This window comes from Chiloscyllium punctatum, chromosome 7 (genome assembly GCF_047496795.1).
Source record: "Chiloscyllium punctatum isolate Juve2018m chromosome 7, sChiPun1.3, whole genome shotgun sequence".
In the NCBI taxonomy this organism is placed as follows: domain Eukaryota; kingdom Metazoa; phylum Chordata; class Chondrichthyes; order Orectolobiformes; family Hemiscylliidae; genus Chiloscyllium; species Chiloscyllium punctatum.
Window position 1 is genome coordinate 102,146,071 of NC_092745.1, and position 21,859 is coordinate 102,167,929.

The following is a 21,859-nucleotide window of genomic DNA, read 5'->3' on the forward strand; positions in this document are numbered from 1 at the left end:
TTGAGAATGGTAATTTACCAATTAAGGAATTGCATATGCTAATTTGGACTTTATTGCCTTCTGTCTCTGGTGCATGTGCTGTACTGCTGCAAATGCAATTAGATAGAATGTACTCGATAGATCTTTAGGATTACACTTCATTATTATCATAGAGTCATAGAGATGTACAGCACAGAAAAAGACCCTTTGGTTCAACCCGTCCATGCCAACCAGATATCCCAACCCAATCTAGTCCCACCTGCCAGCATCCAGCCCATATCCCTCCAAACCCGCCCTATTCATATACATTTCCAAATGCCTTTTAAATGTTGCAATTGTACTAGCGTCTACCACTTCCTCTGGCAGCTCATTCCATACACGTACCACCCTCTGCGTGAAAAAGTTGCTCCATAGGTCCCTTTTATATCTTTCCACTCTCACTCTAATCCTATGCCCTCTAGTCATGGGTATTTCTGAAAGAGAATACATAAGGTGCAACGGTTTTGGGGAACTTATAGGTTTGATTGAGTGGTGTTAGAGATTCTAACTACATATTGCATGCACTAACTACTATGTCTTATAACTTACTATATTTTTGAAAATTAATTCAACTACAAGGTTCAGTGAGTATTTTGGAATATTGTTGTAAGTGAGATGATGGAAATAAGAGTAACCGTACTTACAAATCACAAAGACTGGTAGTCATAAAAGACCAAAGACCAAATACTTCCTTCATTAATTTGAATCTGTGTTACTCCTCCTTCAGAGGGAAGATTGAGCTGATCATGAATCTCTGTAAGTGTTGTCAAAGGGGAACAACTTCTGTTCCTGCTGAACTGAGCCAGTGCAGTCTACATCAACTGTTATCAGCTCAGTAGGCACAGAAGATTGAGCCCGGTTGCTCCAGCTGTTGATAGTGTTTCAGATCAGTAACCGAGATAATTCAAGCAGCATTTGCAAAGCGAAGTCACCAGCATTTTCTTGATCTGCAACTTCAGCTGCCTGGAAACATAAGGTTCCTAATCAAGCATCACATTACCCTGACTTGAAAATGTATAGTTTCTTCCTTGTCATTGGGCCAATATTCCGGAATGTCATCCTTACAGGCCTATAAATATGATTACACCAAATACACTGCACTGGTTCAAAAAGATGGCTCATTTATACCTTAGGAAGGACAATAGTGATGAGCAATAAATTCCAGCCTTGCCAGCAATGCACACATCCCATGAACAAGTAATTTAAAAAAGTAAACTATTCGCACTACAATCATAGGGGCTATGTCCTTCTTCATGCCAACACCATCCAACCTTGATTGAGAACTGGAGGGTTTAGTTGTGTGGAATAATTTGAATTAGAAAAACATTTGCAGATAAATGGATGGGGGGGTCCAGATTAGAGTGGTGCTGGAAAAGCACAGCAGTTCAGGCAGCATCCGAGGAGCAGTAAAATCGACGTTTTGGGCAAAAGCCCTTAATCAGGAATACAGGCAGAATGCCTGAAGGGTGGAGAGATAAATGAGAGGAGGGTGGGTGTGGGGAGAGAGTAGCATAGAGTACAATCCTCCCTCACCTCCATCCAAGGCCCTAAAGGAGCCTTTCATATCTATCAAAGTTTTACCTGCACATCCACCAATATCATTTATTGTAAACATTGCTCCCGATGCAGTCTCCTCTACATTGGGGAGACTGGGCGCCTCCTAGCAGAGCGCTTTAGGGAACATCTCTGGGACACCTGCACCAATCAACCACACCGCCCTGTGGCCCAACATTTCAACTCCCCCTCCCACTCTGGCGAGGACATGGAGGTCCTGGGCCTCCTTCCCCGCCGCTCCCTCACCACCAGACACCTGGAGGAAGAGCGCCTCATCTTCCGCCTCGGAACACTTCAACACCAGAGCATCAATGTGGACTTCAACAGTTTCCTCATTTCCCCTTCCCCCACCTCACCCCAGTTCCAAACTTCCAGCTCAGTAACTGTCCCCATGACTTGTCCTACCTGCCTATTTTCTTTTCTACCAATCCGCTCCACCGTCCCCCGCCCCTGACCTATCATCTTCATCCCCTCCCCCACTCACCTATTGTACTCTATGCTACTTTCTCCCCACCCCGACCCTCCTCCCACTTATCTCTCCACCCTTCAGGCACTCTGCCTGTATTCCTGATTAAGGGCTTTTGCCCGAAACGTCGATTTTACTGCTCCTCGGATGCTGCCTGAACTGCTGTGCTTTTCCAGCACCACTCTAATCTAGACTCTGGTTTCCAGCATCTGGGTCATTGTTTTTACCTAGATAAAGGGATGGGTCCAGGCACCACTATAACATTATCCATATCATAAGGTGCTTTATATTTATTTTGTTTTAATAGTGCTGCATCATTATGTGCCATCAATTCAACACTTAACTGTGGTGCAGTTTCTGGAGTGCATCATAAGTTGCCAACGAGGATCTTCTCTGTATTGACTGTGCTTATCTGCAACTAATGGAAGTTAATTTAGAGGACTATCGTCATCTGGTAAATTGATTTACTAATTGAGGTGTAGAAGGTCAGAAATGTACTATTAGCTGAATACAGAGTAGCACCCAGTGAGTAATATAACATTGTCTTTGATATTTGGTTTTGAAGCTAATGTTGGGGAAAAGCACTGGGAAAATATCCAAGAAAATATACCAGTGTAAAGACAGTTTAACAAGTTTCCTTTACTGGTAATCTTCTTTTATAGTAATCATCTTTAATAAAGCTCAGCATTAAGTAGACTCAAGCTTATTAGACATATCAGTCATGCAATAGATTTGGCAGCCCTGTTTAAAAATGATCTAATGTTGTTGATGTTCCCTTCCACTTCAAGCCCATACCCTGCTTGCTCCGGTGTTATTGAAGGATAGCCAGTCCTTACTTCCCATCGAGAAACGTTCTGCAAAATCAAAAAAAAGTTAAAGGATAGTTTCATTTGAAATGTGTAGAAAGTAGAAATATTACACTTTGAAACTATTTTGTAACAATGGACAATCATATAGAAGACTAAGTAAGAACAATAACTCCACGAAATACATATATGTTCTTCCATAACATCTAATTCTATATTGCACCTTGGATTAATAGTGACATTGTGTTATAATATTGGTACAAAATCAAATGTGTGATTATGTTTTGATAAATGATTGAGTTCACGGTATGCTTCTACTGAAGGACAAATTCTTTAAAATAGTTATCTGTTTTTTTTAACCTGTACCAATATTTGTAATCTAGCTATCTTATTCCACCTGTGATCAACCTGTGATCGATGCAATGCAATAATATTTTACATTTCTGTCTAATTTCTGCCAGCTATTTAAATAGAGGTTAATATTTAAATAATAATTTTGCAAAAGATAATTCCTCAGCTATTTCTCTTATGGAGGTTAAATTTTTATAGTTGGGATGTAAGTACTGGCTGTAAGGTGAGCAGCTGCTACCCATCTTTGGTTGCCCTTGGTAATATTTTGTGAAGCCGCCTTGAACTGCTGCAGTCCATATCATGTGCCTTGTGCTATTTGGAAAGGAGTTCCTGGATAAGATTAAATTAGATTAGATTAGATTTCAGTGGGACAAAAAATTAACTGACAGCTTTGTTACATAATTGAGTATATAGCACCAATCAGCAATCTTACCAATCATGGTGTGCTCACATGTAAGTGGCAAAGTCTTCAGCTTACTTTTCTTTATATTTGGATTATGGTCTATTGTGTTTTTTTAAAGTAATGTTCTTGCGTTCATTAACAGAGTGTGAACAATGAGGAAAGGACCCCTTCTTCCTATTGTCAGATACAAAGATATTTTACACATAATTACTGAAAATTACTTCAGTTTAAAAACAAATCTCTTGTGTTAATATTTTTATAAATACCTCAGAAGCAAGCACTGAGACACATGGCCCAACTTCTGATCCAGAGTGAGGTGCACAGAGTCAGAAAAATTTCCAATTTCTTAATTCTGACTGGTAAGAAACTTCTCCAAATGATTGGCTTTCATTCTGGGGACAGACACCAACTGGAATTAATCCTGCCACCCTTAAAAGTGAGGCACAGGCAACCAAGCAGATCCCAAGCACTGAGGTAGGCAACTTAAAAATGGCACCTCAGTTCTCTGGGATTTTATCCCCATTATAATTGAAACAGTATCGTCCTCTAGCCCTCATTCCTCACAGTTTCCATGCTCCATCCATGCCAATTCATATCTCTGTACTGACCCCATACCCCTAAATAGTATCTCAGATTCTGTGTTGAATTAGCACCAACTCATGACCCCCACTCACCTTCATAGCCCAATATAGTCCCTTTGCTAACTTAGTGTCAACTCATGTCAACCCATGATGCCTCACCCACTACACTTTGCTCTCACATCCTCCAATGTCAACTCACCAAATATCTGCCCTGGGCAGATCACAGGACACGCACAGTGCTATAAAGTAAAATTCAAAGTGCCTGTTGAAGACATCATCCCGAAAGTTTTTAATCCTTTGTAAAAGCAAATATGTATGCTCATAGCCTCAGGGCAAAGACATTTTATTCCATTATAATTATACAGAGCCTGCAATCAACATGTGTATTTACAGGCCCCCCCACCCCCCCACCACTGATATAAGATACATTGTGAAAGCAGTAAAGAAGTATTAAAGCTCAAATCATAATTTGCAGGCTTGTATCAATAAATATTTAACGAAATTGCAAGCTACTTTTTTTCTAACACAGTAGGCATTGTTTTCTTGAAAATATAAAGGGATTTAAACAAGATAGTCTTTATACACATCATTGTCTACTGATAATAACCCTACAGAGTTACCTTAGCCACTCCAAAGGCTACCCAGACCTCTCCAAACTTGAGAGATACCTGAGTGCCCCAAAGGATCACCTCACTTCCTCAAGACCTCTGGTAGGTTGAGAATTTTTCCTCAAATAGCTAAAGACCACAGATCATTTTTCAGAAACCTTGATGATGAAAGTTGGCTCTGAGTCAAGGCAGTTCCACATTTGAAAGTACTGTAGCCTTCAAGAAGTGTAGATGTATGAAATACCTCCCACCCCAATACTCTCTTCCCCCCCAATGAGAATGGTGGATTTGGGGACTGGACTTCTCGAATCAGCACTCTGGGTCCAATTTGACTAGAGGCCTGGACTCCTTCTAATTTGAAAAATTTCTATCATAACCTTCCTAGACAAGACAGCTATGAGCACTTCAGAACTTTTAATAATTGTTTTCACTGGGTACAAATCCTTCTTGAAATGTTTTATTCCTCTGACAATGGATTGAGAAAAATCCATTTGTCTATAGAGCTACAAAAGGAGTGGTTTGGAGCATTTGACTTAAGCAGGGATGATATCCAATTCAACTGCCACATAGTACTTACTATTATTAAGAGACATAACTATTAGTAATGCACATTTGCTGGGATCTGTCAGTCATCTTTGTTGCGGTGTTTTCAATATTTAGAATTTTATTATATTTCATGTTCAGATACTCCAAACAAAACAAGCACTCACAGAGATAAAAACAAATTACAGAAGCTGGTTTCAAAGTATATTTCAGAAGTATGCAATCCATTATTAAATCAAAAAATCTCTTATTACAGTTATAAATAAATAACAGCTTGTGCAGCCTCTAAGTGCCCAGTGTGAGCCTAAGTAATGACTGTCATCCTATCAATCAAAGGATACTTATAATACCCCAGGAATAATGTACTGTGAAAATGCATGTCAAAAGAGACTTAGAGTTTCTGAATGATTCTTCCTTTGTGAAATGCAAGTAAGGTAAGCCCTGTGCTGTGTGGTTGGAGTGGTCAGCAAGCTCGGGGTAGACGTATTCGGCAGTACCTTATCTCCAGTTACATCATCAAGTTCTACTTCGTTGCTACCACAATTGAGAGCTATAGGTAACAACCCAGAGAGCAGAAAATAACACCTCCACCACATCCCCACCTTGCCTCTAAAAAAACATTTTAAAAGCTCAAAACTAGTCACAACAAATGACAACATAAATATGCTTTCATATTTTGGGGACATTTCATCTTCATCAACATGGGGATTGTTAGCTCTCAGGTGTGGATTACTTTCCCACTTCCAACAAGTTGCCTGAGAATTTTACAAGCCTTAACTGTCAGTGAGTGAGAAAATGGCTTCTCATCAAGTAGAGTGCAACAAATCATTAGTCTGACAAATCTTGTGGTGCAAAAGGCTGTGAAAACAAACAACATGAATGGGATTCAAGTCAAAATCATGCATTAGGAAGCTCATACTATTAGTTGTGCACATGATATCTTGCTTGCCTTCTTCACTTTTACAAACATAAGCAAGCAGCTTTTTGAAAATATTAAATTTATGAGAAAGATTTCTCACTTTATAACATCAGTGACTTCAGTTTTTGGAATGGCTTGATAATCTTGAGTGAGATTTCCAATGGAATAATTATGAACTATGGACATAAGATTTCTAGCAAGCTTGTGGAACAATTGAAATGTGTTTCAGGTTAGGTTTTACAGAATTACTGAAGAAATGAATTTCTGTTGTTCATGGCACAGTTGATCATGAATATGAAAGGGACTGACAAGTTTGCATGAAGCACAAATGAATCTATTTAGCGGATTGCCCTGTGTGTGTGCTGTAAATACTCGTGAAAATCAAATGTGATAATAACTAAACATTTCACTTAAAAAATACAATTATGTGGTGAAGCTCAGCCCTCCTGTATCCCTGAATTTACCAAATAGAGCAAAAGTTAAATACTGCAATCACTGGTGATCTAAAATAAAGACAGAAAGAGCTGGAGAAACTGCGGTTGTGCTAACATCTGTTGAAATAGAAAAAGAGTTAATGCTTGGAATCTAATGTAATTCTTCTTTGGAACCGAAAACACATGGAAAATAACATTTTTTATTCTGTAGAATCAAGAGGAGCAACTAGAAGGCATGGGATGGTCAGAGATAGGTTAGAGGTTGAGGGAGATTAGAAATCAAAGGTGTCACTGAACAAAAGTGGTAATGATTGTAGAGAAAATATAAACCATACATCCTGAGTAAGTGGTAAGAGCAGAATAAAGGTCAATTTTGTCTGAAAGCAAAAACATGGGTTGAAATCTGAGTGAAGTAGGCTATGGCAAGACATGTGGCACTATCAGAGAAGTCTGGCAAGACCCATCTCCGGATTGGGATCATCTTGTTCAATATTTCATGTTTTCTTAACTATTATGTTGAGTTCCTCACTAGGCAGCAGCAAGTTGCATATTAAAGGGGACTCTGGCTTGTTAAACACCATGTTGACAGCCCACTCTCCTTATTAATATTCAGTTTCCTATTTTACTAAACTCACCAAACATTGTACGCATGTAGAGTGAAGGTGCTTAGGGGTCAGATGCAGCTCAAAGGTGGTCTTCAACAAGCCATTGGTTCTTGCAAATTGAACTTTGGCACCTTAAGATTTTAATGTTTGCAGCAAGAATGTTACAAAAGGCCAATGCTGGCTGAAGGGGAACCAGTATTCATGCTACTGTGTGAGCGACACGATGTTAACACATCATCTGTCACATAAATATGACAATAATCTGGACTGAATGCAGTGAGATATTGAGCATTTGATACAAAGGGTGTCAGATTGTTGCAGGCATTTCCTTCTTAGTGACGTTGATTGGCACCCTCACCAAGCTGCTGTACAAGCTGAGTCTGAATGCGGGCGGGTGATAGAGAAATGGTTCTATTCTCAGGGTACAGCATGTCTCACTGTCTCGGCCCTTATCTGCACGGTGTGCCATCTATAACTTCTCTACATTCTGAGAACCTCTTCAGAGGTCCTTCTTTTACTATTTTCACCAGGCCCTGCCACTGTTCGCATATTGGTTACTGTGGCTGCTTACCTACAAGTGTGAAGATGGATGTAGGAAGACCAGGGCTGATGGTAAACCTAGCACCATCAGACTGGTGTGGAGGATTAGAAGCTCAAACAGAGTTTGCAAAGGTAAGGCCCCTCAGAATGTGTGCAGTATACAAGAAGCCCAGAGTTTTATTGGCTCCAACTCTATTTGCAGGGAAGAAGGGAAGCGTAGTGCTGATGCGAGCTCTGTAAGTCAGGGGACACTGTAACAGAACTTTGGATGCTGGATGCTGCAGTGGAACCTGAAGGCTACCACAGTGACAGGCCATCCTCTCCCAATGCCTGTGAAGGTGAGGGCAGCTTTGAATCTCTATGCAACTGATTCCTTCCAGGGAGCTGTGTGGGATCTCTGAGAGATACATCCACAAATACATCTGAACAGTGACTGATGCCATCTGGGTAACATCACATCAGTTCATTTAGCTTCCCAATAAAGAGGTTAGTGCTGGAGCTCAGGCATTAGGATTCTGAAACATGGATGGCTTCTCCCAGTTTACAGAGTGCCATTGACTGTATCACAACACTGTGGGATTCATCAACAGGAACGCGTTCTATTAGTTTAATGTCCAGGTGATCTGTAATCACTACCCACTTCCTGGCGGTGTGAGCCTGTTACCCTGGCAACTGCCATAATTCCAACATCCTGGAGCACTCTTGTGGACCTGTGTGTTTCAAGGTGCAGGGTGTTTACAAAGCTGGTTACTGAGAGACCAAGGCTGTAAATATGGATGATGACACCACTGGAAAACCCCCTGACTGAAGTGGAGCACAAATATTATGGCATCCATTCCTCAGCCAGGACCATGGTGGAGCAAGTGATGGGGCTTATGAAGATGTGGTTCCATTGTTTGGCCTTCCAATATAGTTCATCCCTCCTTGTGGATGTGTTGAGCAGTACAAGCCAGACAGGACCTCACTGACTGGTTCCGGTGGATGAGAGTTGGATGCATCTGACCATCATGGAATATTCAATATTCTTTGGTGATGATGTTAAAACGTGGTTTGCATTGTCGGAGCAAACATCAGTCTCTATTACTGAGTTTCTTCAGCAACTTCTGTTTTTGTTTTGGCCTCTCTTGAATTTGTTTGTGTTCCCTTTTAGCTTAGTTTGCAAATAAAAGTTCATGTTTATATTTGTCCATTTGACTGTCTGTGATGGTCCACAAGTGGGCAATGACAATCAGTGGATCTTATATGGGCATTGGGTCAAGGCTAATGTTGACCTGAGGAAGGTGTTTCCACAGGATGTGGCTATAGGCTGATAAACTGCCAGGCTGGGGGTTAAACAGTGAACGGTCTGAGAGACTGGGTTTGTATATGTGTAGGAGTTACAACTATGCCAGCTACATACTATGAGCAGAGTGGCTTTGTAGCTACTGTATCAAGAGGTTGCTAATGAAGGGCAATTCAGTGGATATTCCTCCAAAAATCTCAATGCAACTGAGATGTAGCCAAAAAGGCATAAATTTCAGCCTATGGAACCCAGCAAGGATGGGTTTGGTACATCGAACCTATCGGATCATGAACTCTGCCCACCATTTTTATGTCCAGTATCTGTACCTTAAAATCATAGTTTCCTTACAGTGCAGAAAGCAACCATTTTGTCCATTGACTCTCCATCCATTCCCATAGCTAACCCTTTTAACCTGCACTGTGGGAGGAAACCCACAAAGACAGAGGCAGAACATGCAAACTCCACACAGACAGTCACCAAAGCTGGAACTGAACCCAGGTCCCTGTTGTTTTGAAGCAGTAGTGCTAACCACTGAGCCACTTTGCCACCCTTGTTTTCAGGTGTTTGCTTTCTGTCAGTGCTGACCTTTATTCTATTGTGAACATCCACTCTAGATCAATGCCTTCCCTTTTCTGAGATTTTCCAGCACTTTGTTTTTTTTTATTTCATCAAATGAATGTATATTTTTAGCAGACCCAGAAATGGAACATTCCTTTAATATCAAACATAATTATCCTGTGGGACCCAGCATTGAAAGAGTTGTAAAGGTAATTTAATAGTGATGTACCGTTATTGAAGTAGCTTACATGGTGAAGCAAGGTTAAAGTTCACATAATAGTATTCTGTGAGTGCAAAGTTGTTTCAGGTAAGTCCTGTTCTCAGGCCGGTACAAACTTTTAAGATGTTTTATGGCATTTAATGATGTCTGAGCATGGTTCGTTCTTTTTGCATTCACATGTTTTTTTTTCATACATTTATCCTGACGTACTCCTGCTTTACTTGATGTCTATTTAAATAGGTGACGAGGAATTTTCCAGACTCTTTGGAGCCAGATCGAATGTAATACAAGTGTATTTAAGAGAATTTTTTTTTACAATGTTTCTCAGGATTAAAAATAACACAATTTAAAGATGCCTGGACCTGCCCTTATAAGACGAAATTCTGATTTTATTTTCTTGTCACCCTCCTTTATTGCTGGAGTTGCCCACAAGATACTTTACTTCTCCTTCCATACAAATACATCTTGTTCCCACTACAATTTTGTGTGTTTTGTAGTCACTTGTTCTCACATCAACTGTGTTCCCATTCCATTTCAATTGCCATTCTTGTTGATTCGAAGATTGCTCACCAACACATTGCTGTCAATTCACACTCTACAACATTCTTTTAATCCTGCAACTTCAGTCCACAAATGAAACAACTATAACCTCTCAAATTTGAGAGTTCTACTCTTCTTAGTCTATTGTTTAATGGCAAGTGGAACAATGACCCTCTGTATGGCTGAAGTTGCCCACAAGATGCTTTGTTCCTTCTTTCATACTCAATACATCTTTTCCCCGCACAACTTTAGGTACCATCTAAAGCCCGTATCCATTCAGCACTGATTACAAATGCTGGGAGTTTCCTCTCATCCCTCTCATACACTACTGGATTGGGTATGAGACCAAGGAATACTCTCATTGATGTCAAATCCCCCAAACTCTCTCCTCATTATATTCCCTCTTGACCTGCTTTGTCAGTGATTATAAATTTCCTCCTCTTACACCTCTGTAGCTCCATCTCTAACATGTCCTCCCAACTCTATCAGATGTTAAAATTTATTGACTTTCACTCCACTTAATTCTTTTACAGGATCTCAATACTGCAGAATTATTTACTTCCCTTCCTTCTTTAGATCTAAGAGTTCAAGGTACCATTTTGGCTCTCGATTGCCGCATGCTGATTTATCTCATACTCCCATCGCTAATCTGTGCTATTAGTTGAACTTTCCTGAGGCTTTGGGACCCCATTGTCAAGAGCAAGTTGAGATCCCAAGTCTGCATTTGCCAGCTGTGCCCAGTATGGAGCATTTCACTGTGCCATTCAGGTCAGTATGCTACAGAACCAAATAGAACACCTGGATTAATAGCCAAGAGAGGTGGGTGTCACTGAAGCAGGTTGGAGACCTCCATAGGAAACATGAGAGCACATAAAACATTCTGATGAATGAAACTCAGGCCTTCAGAGTAGAGAGGAACTGCTGCTGAATGATGAGTAGTTTGGGTCATAGGCAGAGCTTCTCCTCCCTAGGCTCTGTCACTAGAGCGTGGAGCCTCCAATTAGGGCCTGCCCTCAGCCTTTGAAGGGACACTCCTTCATTGTGCCCTCCCACATCACCACGATGCCACAGTGCTGCTGGCAAAAGACTGGCTAGGCTGCAAAATCACTCCTAATTGGAGTTTTAGTAACTTTAATTGGCTGCTGCTGAAAGCAGGAATGCAATGGGTATCGGCCCACAGGGAATTTTCCCCAGCTTCCTGGCTTGCACTTTGCCTTCAAACTTTTCACTGTTGCTAAGCACATTCCGCCTCATGTGTCATAGCCCATCGCTTACAATTCACAGGGAAGTTATGAAAAAGCATTTATTTCTGAATCTTACTTAAAACATCATAAGATACCATGTCAGAAATCTGGACCTCCTCTTCCATGTACAATCATTATATTGAAAGCCCACACATGCTCACGAATGTCCAAATGGCATTCTATTTTGACTATATTGGTAAATAATTTCAGTTATTGATTGCTGGTGAAAGCACAAAAACGTGATTACCAATTTAAAAATGTCTACTTATTAAGATACAATAGATAATTGATAGGAAATTATTATACTGGATGAGTTGGGGGAGGTGTGGTGTAGATACCATAGCATTACCATTTTGTTGGAACATGCCAACACGTCCATGGCCTGAGTTTGAATCCAGCAAACTAACTCTTCTCCATGTGCTGGTCACAAGAGTTCCAAAATCCAGAATAGTCACAACTTGCATTGTAGTACAAAGGGGGAACATGTGTTAACAAATAATTCATGATGTTTCCAGGGCTGTGTAACATAAAGAAAGCATGTGATTAAAAGAATGATATAAATCCGATCAAAGGCATGTGCACCTGATGCTTTTGAAACCTTTGGAGAGGTGAGATCTGAGAAAATAAAGCATATTGAATATTTGGATAGTGTCTCCTTCTGTCTAGCATGCGGTTTTAATCATCCCATTGAACTCATTCTGGGAAATGTTACACTGAATCACCCAACACAAAAAAGATAATTAGTACTAACACGACCTGTGGACTGATTGACATAAGCCTGCAGTGACATATGAACTGCAAATGGTAGCCCGGAAATCCTTTTGAGTTTGACCCCCTGAGGTGCGGAACTTAGCCACTGTGAACATGAAAGCATTCAAAAATCTGTTCACAGAGTTAGCTAAGTCCTTCACCGCACAAGGCTCATGGAAAAAGAAAATCCCTCCTCCAGGGCTCCCTTTGTATTTCCACGTGGGTATGCACTTCATAATCTGAAGCAGCTGATGCTGAGTAGCCAGAAATCATTGCACGCTAGGGACTCACTCCCTTGTATCAAAACAAAAAACTGAATTTTTACTCTTTTTCAATGGAAGGTAATACCTTACACTGGAATCAAACTCATTCTCAGCTTCTTATCTTAAAGAGAAAGGAAGAATGTACAGTGAGCAACTGAATATTTTTTGAGTTATTATTTTCCTTGATTTACAGAGGATAACTCTACTGGTTGGAAAATTATGAGCAATGCACATCCAATTTGTACTGGCAGTGGGTGGGATTCCAGATCGGTAGAGTAGCTTTGTTGTGGAGTTACCCTCATAAACTCTCACCATGTTCACCACTCCTTCAGAGTGGGTGATAATTGTTGTGCTGTGGAATCATAGAACAATTAGAACTGTAAATAGACTTTTCACATTAACAAATGGCCTGCCCAAATAAATTGATTTTGATAAAAGGTGAATTCAAAACAAAATTCTCAAGCATAATTTGAGTTCAATAATAGTATATAATGCACAATATTGGCCATCTATTAAAATAGCTCTTCAGTTCTAATAACTCTGGTAGATGTTTACTGAGTGGGCAAATGCATTCTACACTATTATTGGGGGTCAAAATGCTTTCTCTGTCTGCTCAAATACTTTCTAACAAGGGGAACATCACACTGGTTAGGGCAACATTCACTCTTCGTGTGTGACCAACAGAAGCTGCTCTGATGCATCGTGCTGTCAATGGAGTGGCAGATGTCAAACTCTGAGGGTTTCTGCTCCAGCAGTTCCCATGTTTGCAATGAGGTGGACAGGGTTTACCATTTCCAACTGTCCCCAGTGGCAAGATGCATTTTTCTTCTAGGAACGGTCGGTAATAGCTGGTGACAGGTTGGTAATCCCTGGCAATGTGATTTTACATTATTAAATCAAATCACTCTGCCAGGAACCCAACCAGCCACAGCAGGCAATATCTCACAGCCCTCAGGAATCGCTGATTTGTACCTAAAGCCAAGCTGAGACCCAACAATAGTTTTTTTTTTAAGATGTAGCTGATCCAGGTGAGTTATTAATTGTTATTCTGGGTGATGGTGCGAAGTTCAGTCCCTTCACTAAACAGCCAACATTTTTGAATCCAAAGTGTGAGAAAAATATTGAAAGTAACTGGGCTGCTGTTGAACAAAAACAAAAACAACAAAAATAGGTTGTGATATTAGAAATTAAACATGTTTAAAAGCTTCAACAGAAGTAAAACTGATCTCTTCGAGTAAAGTAATTAAAGGAAAAAAACATCTGTTGGTCATTGAAGTAAAATATGTAGCTTCCAGAGGGATGAAAAGAATGTATATCAGAGACTAAAGGAAGTTAATACATGTTACCTCTTCAAAATGTAACCATCTCGTACAAGGCCACAATGTCAGTTACTCCAGCAGTGAAATGGATAAAGTTTTCCCATGTCCAAGTCCTGTTACAGACTGGATATCTATCTGTAAAACAAAATGAATATGAATATTATTTATGCCAGCTGTGGTTCAGTGACTAGCACTCTTACCTCTATCACAAGGTCCTGGGCTCAAGTCTATTTTTAGGACATGAGCACAAAATTCCAGTTCAGTACTGAACAGCATTAGCTGTAAGATGTGATGTTAAACTGAGGCCCCATTTGCCTGCTTGTATGGGTTGAAGGAGAGTTATCTCATGGGCCCTGGCCAATATTTATCCCTCAACCAGTATCATAAAATCAGGTTATCTGATCATGATTAGATAGCTGTTTGTGGGAGTTTGCTGGTATAAATTGGGTGCTATGTTTCCCACATTACAGCAATGTCTACACTTTTAAAAAAGCTCATTCAATATAAAAATATAAGTCTTCCTTTATCTTTTAGAATACTTGTCTTTCACCTGAGTGAATCAAGCACATTTACGGTGTGAAAGCTTTTTCCATCAGTTATGGAAGCTTAGAGAAATTAGTACAGGCAAACATAATTAAATGGGCATTAACCCACAGTAAAACAAACTGTGCCATTCAGTATTATTGGTTAGTGAAATGGCAATCTCACACAGGGAGACCACAAAGATGGTTGGTGGGGCAGGACAGGATCCTATACTGGTACAAATCAAAGATTGATATATAAAAGAAGGCCACTTGGTCCTTTGTGTTTGTTCGTTCTTTGGTGGTTGCAGTTATACTGCAATTTTTTTCTCTTTAAGTATTTTAACAAATCTCATTTGAAAATTACCATTGATGCTGCTTCCAACACCCTCTGGGAGTGCATAAAAATTCACTGTGTAAAAAGATGTCTCATGTTGTCATCTCAGATTCTGTTGCCAACCCTCTTAAATCTGGCTCTTTTGCTAACTTTTCTGTTGCCAGTGGAAATAATTCATCTATTTATTTCACTATTACTTGCTTTAAGGAGAGCAATCCAGATTCTCAAATCTCTCTAAGTCCCCCATCTCTAGTACCACTTGAATAAATCTCTTCTGCAATCTTTCTAAGACCCCAAACATCTCTCTAAGTTGTGGCTCTTAGAATTCCACACAATACTCCAGTTAAAGTTTTCAACAGTTTCGCATAACTCCTTTAGTTTAGCCCCCTATTCTATTAATGAATCCCATTTGCTTTCGTTAATGGCCTTCTCAAATTATCTTGTCATGTTCGAAAATTTGAATACACCCAATTGTGAAAATATAGTATACAGAATATTAATCCTTAATTCCATTGATTGACTTACAACCAAGACTTTATTATGAATGAAAACAAATGAGCTCGAACATTGTGTTTTAAAATGGCTGCAAGGGTCACCTAATCTATAAGAGCAAACAATTTTCTAAAAACATTTGACATGGATTAACGATAGATAGGCCTGAGCTGTTCCCCTGAAGAAGTTTATGCTTGCCATTACGCAAACTATCTTGAGATATCTTAAGGGCCATAAGCAACATTGTCTGTAGAAGCTGCTAGAAACAAAGTAAATCTCCCGAAACTCTTAATACAATACAATTCAAAAATATTAATAAAAGGGGTTCTGAAGACTCTCCCATTTGTTTAATGGCATTTTGGTTTCATTAACAATGGGAGATAATCTCCTTCATTAGCATGGTTTGTCCCCATTTTGTTCCAATAGTCAGCCATCACTTGACCAACACTGCCCTTTATGAAAAGCTGATTATGAGTTTTTCTATTTGTAACAGAAAAGAAGTACATACTGTGTTAAATAACAACAGCTCCTTATCCCGACAGTTTCTCAAAGCTCTGTAACAAGTTGGAATACATAACTTAGACAGTGAATTTATAAATAAAAGGAACTTCAAGTGCCATAACACCCACTCTGGAAAAGAACTGAGTGCAGTTTGAAAGAACCATCTCCAGAAGAACAAGAACAAGCTTAAATTGGCTGCAACCCCACTGGAACTTCAACTCTACCAAAGAAACATTGAAACATAAGATTATTTCTACTTATAGATTTTAATTTCTTTCCAATTACACCTCCCCCATTCTATAACATATTTTGTTCTGCATGCTAGTGTGTTATATGTGTGTATGTTGCTGCATTTAGGATGAGATTTACACTTTTCAAATATGTTTTATATTTTACTTGCATCCGTTTATAATAAAACTAACCCCTTAATTGTGATAATCCAAGATATATAGGGTCCAGTACATATTGAATGAAAATTAAGCTCAAAAAACACTGTTATAAAACCAAGTTCAGGAATGAAAAGTGAGGAGTTTATTTGTCTGTCCAGACTTGGATGATACTTGGTCCTGTGGCAATGCTGTAGCTTTAAGAAGTTATTTTTCCCTGGTTTTATTTTGAAGGGAGGTTTTAGTCTCTTTTAAAAATGATTTAATTTGGTTTACATTATTTCATCCCAATCAGCAATCAAATCATACTTGGCATTATATTTCATCCACCATGCGTCTGCTCATTTTATCGTTGCAACTGTAATCTCTTCAGGCCTCAATATTTACAAATTTCTGAGTTTTGTGCCATCTGCAAACAATAACATTATTATAAATCTAGTAATTCACACTGTCACTATCCTTTAATCCTAAGAGCTTTACTTTTGCTGTCATATTTATAGTTAGCATATTGATGAATGACTTTTGAAAGTTCAAATATACATCAATTGCTCTATCATCATTAGTCCACCAAATTACTTCATACAGAACTGGATACGTTAGTTAAACACAATTTGCATTTCACAAAGTCATGTTGAGTTTGTCTATTAGCCTATGCTTGTCCAAATGTCAACTCATTTTTCCTCAGTTTTTCTCATCTGAGTCTCAACTCAAAAAACAGGTTTACGTCAAAGATCAAATTAATCTGGAACAGGAAGTGAATCTGCCTTGTACTCTCCCACTTTCAGTTTGAATGAATGTAGGATCAGGAGTAGATGAGCAATCTGATCACATTTTTTTATAATGAGACTATGTGTCGTAATTTTAATCTCCCACCATGATCAGTCTGCTGCCCATCAAAGCCACTGTCAGACCCTCCCTTGCAACCACGATCCTTCTCTTGTAATCAGCCATCCCAAGACCTAGACCTAAATCTCACCATCTGGATACCTCATGATCCTATTAGGCTAATTGGCCTGTAGCTGCCAGATTTAATCTTTATTTTAAATTAGGGTATAGACAGTCTCTGGGTTACAAACAAGTTCCATTCTGCAGTCTGTTCACAAGTCAAATTATACACAATTCGAACACAATGCCGCACAATGGAAAGCAGCTGTAAGCACAGGAAGTGTTCATATATTGGATATTTAAAATTACATTCCTGTATGGGATTGCGTTTGTATGTACAAACGTTTGGAACTCAAGGGACCCCTTACATAACATTTGTAGTGCAACATTACAGTTCCAAAATCAAAGAAGGATTGAAGATAAAGGCAGAGCCTTTTATTTTTCCAGGCTTATGTTTTTACCTTACAACAATGCCTGCACTTTATTGTGTATAAAATACTACAGGACATCCAGTGGTTTTAGCTGGAAATACAAGACCCTGATTCTTGTCCCTGGGTTAGAGCACAGGGACAGGAAACATTCCAGTCCCTTGAAGCTAATATTTGAAATGGTCACCCAGATTTCCCATTTTCAGTCTGGTGGTCTGAGCTAGCTTAGGGTCAGGCTGGGCAACCTAAGAACAAAATAAGTTGCCAGTTCCTGAGGTGGGCTGGGGTAAAAGTCTGGCTGGAGGCACCAACACTAGGTTCAACATTTAAAAACAAACATTGAATCATTCCTCATCCTCTCACCCCTTTATCCCCCTCACTCTCCATGTCCCATCCATGATGTTCCATACAACCTAATGCCCTTAACCTATCCTCGCTGTCCCCTCACACCCCAATAGCAACAAGTGCCCACTTTATCCCTTTCCTCCTTCACTTATCATGCCAACTCATTGAGTATTCACATATACAGGAGAAAAAAAATAGTTCTGTTGCTTATGCTTTATATTGCAGACCATACTTTATTGACAAAAGCAATCTTGTTCATTAAGACAGGTTTTGACACTTCTTGTCAGGTCTACTCTTAGAGTCATAGAGATGTACAGCATGAAAACAGACCTTTCAGTCCAACTCATCCATGTCAACCAGACATGCTAAAAAAATCTAGTCTCATTTGCCAGCACTAGGCCATTCCTTTGAACCTTTCCGATTTATATAACCATTCAGATGCCTTTTAAAAGTCGTAATTGTACCAGCCTCCACGACTTTCTCAGGCAGCTTATTCCATACATGCATTACCATCTGTGTGAAAAAGTTGCCCCTAAGGACCCTTTTAAATCTTTCCTCACTCACCTTAATCATACGCCCTCTAGTTCTGGACTCCCCTCCATCCCAGAGAAAAGACCTTATCTATTTACCCTATCCATGTCCCTCATGATTTTGTAAATCTTTATAAGGTCACCCTTCAGCCTCTGATGCTCTAGGGAAAACAGCCCCAGCCTATTCAGCGTCACCTTATATCTCTAACCCTCCAACTTTAGCAGCATCCTCATAAATCTTTTCTGAAGCTTTTACATGAGACACATCTTGACAAGTCTAAATAAGTTCAACAGTTCCAAAGGGCATAGACACTTAAATGCACAGCCTTCTCCACAGTTAAGTCCAAGATGCCTCCCCACCTCCAGTTGGGAGCTGTGATGAAAATGGAGAAAATGTTGAAAATCTTGATCTAGAGTGTTGTATTCCTACCTCTGACCTACCCCTCTTTCCTGTTTGACTCCCTGTTGTAAGCATGAGATGTTCAAATTTGCTTTACTGGAGAACAGTCATTAAATTTTAAATTAAAAACAATGTCATCTTTACATCATTATTTTATATATTTTATTTCTGTATAAGGTATCGATAAATAGAATATCACTTCTCAGAGATGTATGTGAAGAGGTGAAAAGAAAGAAACCTATTGACGGTCCATGGCTGTCAGTCTTGGTTATGTGCTCAATTGTAAGCTATTGTACATTTCTCCTCAAATCTCCTCACATTCCTCTTTTGATGTTACTGAAGTGGAATGTCCTAATTTGGATTTCGACAGATTTAATCATGTTAGTCTTCAGGCAGTTTTACATTAAGAAGCACATGAACATTTTAATGATACTCTCCTCATGGGGCCTTAGGGCTTCAGAATGCCAAGTTGTCTGTTAGTGAGAAGCCTGTACATGAATATGACAGGTTTAATCAGTTTTCATAGCAGCTATCTGAATCATTGGACTTGCAAGTTTATTCCATAAATCTATCTCTCTCTCTCTCTTTCTCTGGGCAACTGATTGCGAACATATCTTTCCTGGGATATTCTCCATTTTCCTGGATGGGTTCAGTTCCAACAGTCAAAAGTTTAACACTCTCCAGAACAAAGCAAATTTCTTGATTAGCACCCTACCTACCACCTTCAACATTGACTCATTCAACCCTACCCTTCCAAGCCATACACCATCCCAACTTAGAATTATATTGCTGTACCTTCACTATTGCTCATTCCAATCAGCACGAGGGTAAACCTACTATCGGCAGCAGCAGCACTGCCAGTCCTCCCCTCCCCACCCCTTCCCAAGAATTGCAGTAGTTCAGAGAAATGGTTCAATACCACCTTCTTCTTCAGGACAATTATGAATGGACAATACATTTTTGGCCCAGTAGCGATGTTCATATCTCATTAGTGAATAAAAGCCATATTATTATCTCACAAGGCCAAGGTTCAGTAATGAGTGAAATAAGTGTATGCATCCATGTTTGTGAAAGAATAGATAGAATGTAACCAAAAAAGACTTTTGAGAAACTGTATGAGTATTTGATCAGACATTGCTTACTTGGAAACAGGAGTTTTCAGGGTTAGTCACTTCCCAGAACGGCAGCTGTGAAACCTCTGTTGTTACCGCTATGTCAGTTTGCCACAGCTGGCAAAGCTCTGTATTCCACTGCATTCTGTTATCTCTTACACTGCAAGGTTTTGTCTTCTCAAAGTATCAACTTTTCTTGATGTTATGGAAAAGGATTGAGTTGTATGTTATATAAATGTGGCACCAAAGATCACAAGAAGGCTGTAATTATGTGTGCTTTTTAGGTAACATAGGGCAGTTTGGAAAATAAATATAGTGTCAAGACTGTAATAACATTGGCAGCTCTAGGCATTAAAAAAAGGAATCATTTGGAATGTAGGAGGATCTTTTTGTTTACATTAATTAACTTGTGTAAGATAATATGGCTGAAATCTCATCTTTTATTGCCTACCTGTGACTTCCTTCAGAAAGACCAGACCATGTTATTGAACAGTTCAGAGTCAACCACGTTGGTTTGTCACAGGAGTCAAATACGGACCAGATCAAGCCATAGTGATGCATTTCTTTCACTGATGGATAAGAATGAGCTGTGCTTTGGTGGCAATCCGACAGCTTCATTGTCACTTGTACCATTATCAGATTGTAGTGTCCAGAGGCAACAGGAAAGCAATCTGGGTAATACAATCACAGAGTTCCTCACTGCAATCCCTGAAAAGCTGCTGGTAAAATATGTATAGACTGACTTTCCTGGGTCCTTTTCCCCTCGACATTCAAGCATTGAAGTTTAATGCATTGGATTTCTACTAACAGTGCAAATATACACTGAAAATTTCTGAACCACTGGACTTTATATTGATAGATAGGACAAAAGGATGCAATTGTTGCTTTTTTCCTCGCTAGAAAACACTTTCTTGTAAATGGGGTACAACTCTTCTGGGTGCATTTCACATTATCACATTTCTGATCCCTCATGAAGGGCTTTTGCCCGAAACGTCAATTTTCCTGCTCCGAGGATGCTGCTTGACCAGCTGTGCTTTTCCAGCACCACTGTAATCTTGACATTATCACATACTAATGCTGAGCTATGTATCCATCTAATAAAATGTTTTACATTTGTATGAATGATCTTATTCAAAATCTGCATGGTCTTCCATTGGCTAATCAGATTGTAAAACCAAAGACAGAAAATGGCCATGGCAGTATATATGATACATATGATGCACATGGTTTTCCCCAATCATCTTCAGTGACTTTAAAGATTAAAGTAAACGATTAAGGGAATGAAATAAATGTTGTTGAAAACCCCATCGATGATGCTAACTTGCGGATAATGCAGAACAATGTTATATATCTTAGAGATATCAAGATAATTATGAAAAACAGGCAAATACTTGTCTCCAGTTATGATTATAACAGTATTTTCAAGGTTGTCAGTCCTTAACTAGAATTCAATCTGCATGTTTCACAATGTGTAACACAATGTAAATTGCCCTGAATTCACCTACCATTTTAAACAAAATCAAATCCTTATTGTTGCAAAAAATGAGAAATTATGGTTTTTGTCCTGTTATCATCACAATCTCAATTCACTTCCCTTCTCCCAGTCGGCTGCTCCTTTGCTGCATGCTGCCTAACAGAGTTGGTGGGCTGGTAGATGATGTGACCTTGTACATTTCCCTACATCTTTGTCTTTTACCACTGCTCTGATTAATCCCATGAAATGAAGAAACAGGTCGCAGCATAACTTCCATCTTGGAGAGGCTGAGACAAGTGGCCTTATTAATTCTTTGGTGAACATTATTCTTATGTAATCTTTGGGTTAGCTCATCACCCCTCCCAGCAGCTCCACCTTCATTCTATGTACTGGAGCAGTGCCTTTGCCTGACCATTTTTAATTTAAATTCACTTGTGAACATGG

At 39.4% G+C, this 21,859-nt stretch overlaps 1 long non-coding RNA gene across 1 annotated transcript in view; it reads right to left on the minus strand.

The window, feature by feature from the left end:
• Positions 1 to 2,697: 2,697 nt before the first annotated feature.
• Positions 2,698 to 21,859, minus strand: part of LOC140479476 (uncharacterized) — a 75,821-nt gene continuing 56,659 nt past the window's right edge. The window contains exons 4-6 of the long non-coding RNA XR_011961055.1: positions 14,032 to 14,139; positions 12,022 to 12,189; positions 2,698 to 2,892 (exon numbers count right to left, since the gene is read on the minus strand). This is a non-coding gene — a long non-coding RNA (uncharacterized lncRNA). The remainder of the gene's footprint in view (positions 2,893 to 12,021; positions 12,190 to 14,031; positions 14,140 to 21,859) is intronic.